Source organism: Humulus lupulus, chromosome 3 (genome assembly GCF_963169125.1).
Source record: "Humulus lupulus chromosome 3, drHumLupu1.1, whole genome shotgun sequence".
In the NCBI taxonomy this organism is placed as follows: domain Eukaryota; kingdom Viridiplantae; phylum Streptophyta; class Magnoliopsida; order Rosales; family Cannabaceae; genus Humulus; species Humulus lupulus.
In genome coordinates this window covers 62,806,757-62,810,455 of record NC_084795.1, presented here as the reverse complement: position 1 = coordinate 62,810,455, position 3,699 = coordinate 62,806,757, and the positions used below count along the sequence as shown (strand labels likewise).

General features: G+C 38.3%; 1 non-coding gene across 1 annotated transcript; it reads left to right on the top strand.

Moving 5' to 3' along the window:
• The first annotated feature begins 2,707 nt into the window (after positions 1-2,707).
• LOC133828371 (small nucleolar RNA R71) lies at positions 2,708-2,814 on the top strand. Its single transcript, XR_009890996.1, has one exon. It is a non-coding gene; the product is annotated as a small nucleolar RNA R71 (small nucleolar RNA).
• Positions 2,815-3,699: the final 885 nt, after the last annotated feature.

Sequence of the window (3,699 nt, the reverse complement as noted above, 5' to 3'; positions counted from 1 at the left end):
TACCATAAAGTGGCACTTTTCCCAATTAAGAACCAAATGCGACTCTTCACACCTCCTCAACACCAGCTCCAAATTAGTCAAACACGTGTCAAAAGAGGACCCATAAACCGAAAAATCAACCATAAAAATTTCAATCTCCTTCTCAACCATGTCAGAAAATATTTCCATCATACACCGTTGAAACGTGGCTGGTGCATTACATAACCCGAATGGCATCCTTCTAAAAGCAAAAGTCCCATAAGGACATGTAAACTTCGTCTTCTCTTGATCCTCCGGTGCAATTACAATCTGATGATAGCCTGAGTACCCGTCTAGAAAACAATAGTAGTTATGCCCCGCCAACCTATCCAACATTTGATCAATAAAAAACAAAGGCAAATGAACTTTCCTAGTTGCCTTATTCAACTTTTGATAATCTATACATATCCTCCAACCCGTCATAGTCCTAGTTGGAATCAGTTCATTACTTTCATTCTTCACCACAGTCATACCCCCCTTTTTAGGTACTACTTGCACTGGACTCACCCAAGCACTATCTGAGATAGGGTAAATCACTCTAGCATCTAACCATTTCAAAATCTCTTTCCTCACCACTTCTTTCATTGTCGGATTAAGTCTTCGTTGAGCATCAATAGTCGGTCTCGTCTCATCTTCTATAAGAATTCTATGCATAGCTGTCAATGGGATAATTCCTCTTATATCATCCAGAGTTCACCCTATAGCAGTTTTATGAGCTCTTAACATCCTCAACAACTTCTCCTCCTCTACTTCTGAAAGAAATGATGAAACTATAACTGGAAGAGTCTCTTTTTCCCCAAGATAAGCATAACGGAGATTTTACCGGTAAAACTTTCAATTCTAAAACAGGTGGCTTCAGAATCGATGGTAATGGTCTTTCTGGTCCTTCACCCAATTCTTCAAACTTCTTATGCTTCCACGGCTCAGCTGATTTTATCCACTTCAAATAACTCATCGCTTCTTCATTTTCCTCACCATCTACATCATCAACTATAAGACTTAATTCAAGAGGATCCTCACTTAATTTTTTTCTTCCTACTACTTCTTCGACCACATCAACTGAGAAACAACTATCACTTGCTTTAGGATAAGTCATAGCCTTAAACACATTAAATACTACTTCTTCCCCTTGAACTCTCAGCTTTAAATCTCATTTTTGCACATCTATCAATGCTTGCCCAGTTGCTAAGAATGGTCTCCCCAAAATAATAGGAACATTCTCATCCTCCTCCGTATCAAGAACTATAAAATCAGCTGGAAATATAAACTTATCCACCTTTACCAGTACATCTTCTATAATACCACGTGGATGCTTCACAGATCTATCAGCCAGCTGCAATCCAACTGTGGTTGGCCTAGCTTCCCCCAAACCAAGTCTACGGAATACTGACAAAGGCATTAAATTAATACTCGCCCCCAAATCACAAAGTGCATGCTTACATTCAAACTCCCCAATCGTGCATGGAATAGTAAAACTCCCAGGATCTCGTAACTTTTGAGGAAGCTTTCTTTGGAAAATCGCACTACATTCTTCTGTTAGCGCCATTGTTTCGTAGTCACCCATCTTTCTCTTATTAGAGAGAATCTCCTTCATAAACTTTACATAGCTGTGCATCTGTTCTAATGCTTCTGCGAACGGTATATTTATATGTAGCTTCTTGAACACCTTTAAAAACTTTGCAAACTGTTTATCTAAATTATGCTTACGAAGTCTTTGTGGATATGGAATTCTAACATGATACTCAATATTCACAGGTGGGGTCTCCTCTTCTTTCTTAAGGTCTTCGGTAACCTTTTCATCATTCAACTTCTTTTCTTATTCTTCTGACTGATTCTTCTTTAGCCCTTCATACCTCGTTCCACTCCTCAAAGTAATAGCTTGGCACTGTTCTTTAGGATTAACTTCTGTAGTGCTAGGAAAATTTCCTTGAGCTCTATTAGTCATTAAAGTAGCCAATTAGTCATTAAAGTAGCCAATTGCCCTATTTGAGTCTCCAAACTTCTTATGGATGCCCTGGTTTCAGTCATGAATTGGTTAAGTACATCAGGTTGGGTTTTAGCTGGTTTCATTTGCATTTGGTGAGGTGGCCTATTTTGTGGTTGATAATAGCCAGGTGGAGGATTTTGGTGTGCATATTGCTGTGGATAAGGTGGCCTATTTTGGGTAGGTTGATATGGTGACTGAGGTGGAAGATAAGGTTGGAGAGTGTTTTGGTTGTTAGACCAGGAAAAATTTGGATGGTTCTTCCAAGCTGGGGTATGGGTCATGGAATTGGGATTATTAGGCTGTCTTTGGTAATTTCCTATAGCTTGTACTTCTTCCATGGGCATGTTATTCATATCTATAGCAAGGCATTGGTTGGGTGGATGGTTTGTACCACACACTTCACAAAGGTTTTGAACTTGCATAGCTTGAGATGAGAGTGTAGTCTTTTGTAATTGCTTTGTCAAGGCCGCTACTTGAGCTGTAAGCATGGATATAGCATCCAATTCCATCATTCAAGCCACCTTCTTTGGTTGTCCCCTTTCAGTTGGCCATTGATAATTATTCATTGCCATCTCCTCTAATAGCTCATATGCCTCATTAGCACTTTTACTCATAAAGGCACCTCCCGCTGCATCATCTATGATTGTTCTAGTCGTTCCATTCAACCCATTATAAAAATTATGTACCAGCATCCACTTTTCTATTCCATGGTGTGGACACTTCCTTAAAAACTCCTTAAAGTGCTCCCAAGAATCATACAGTGACTCTCCATCCAACTGATAAAAGTTATTAATCTCGCCCCTTAACTTTGCAGCCTTTGCTGGAGGAAAGAATTTGGCAAGGAATTTATGAGATATCTCCTCCCATGTAGTGATAGAATTCGCCTGTAAAGAAATTAGCCAACTCTTCGCTCTATCCCTCAGTGAAAAGGGGAATAACCTCAGTCTTCTAGCATCATCACTCACCCCATTCATCTTGAACGTTGCACATGTGTAAATTGGGGTCCTCCGTTGGCATACCTCCAAAATGAACAGTTGACTAAACCACCTGAAGGATTGCAGGCTTAATCTCAAAATTGTTGGCAGCAATTGTTGGAGGTCTGATGCATGAATGCACTCCTGTAACAGTAGGAAGTACATAATCTCTCAAAGTTCTTGGTCCTTGCTCCCTTGGAATTTCTGCAGCCCCTTGACCATTATAAGCACCGTTTCCCAAATTGTCAGCCATGGTAAATTCCAATTTCCTTTTTATTTTCCGGTTCTGTCTGCACGTTCTTTCAATTTCCCGATCTATTGGTATAATCTCCTTTTGTCTATTGCTTCGCATATACCAAAAATTCCTGGAACACAATAAACCTTGATCTGAATAAATGTTAAAAAATACAAAAAAAAAAAAAAAATCAAATTAGAACAAAAATTAACTTTATTGATATTTAAAAAAACACTCCCCGGCAACGGCGCCAAAAACTTGATCTCTTTAAAATTAACACGCAAGTATACGTGGTCAAATCAAGTAATATACGATAAGTAAAGTGTCAATCCCACGAAGACTGATATTAATTACCAATAATTAACTTCTAATTCTAATTGATTTAAATAATAATTTCAGAATTATGAGTAAAATAATTATTACTAAAAATTAAGGAAACTATTAAGCACTAGAGAAATTCAGAGATAAAAATTTGATTTAATTCA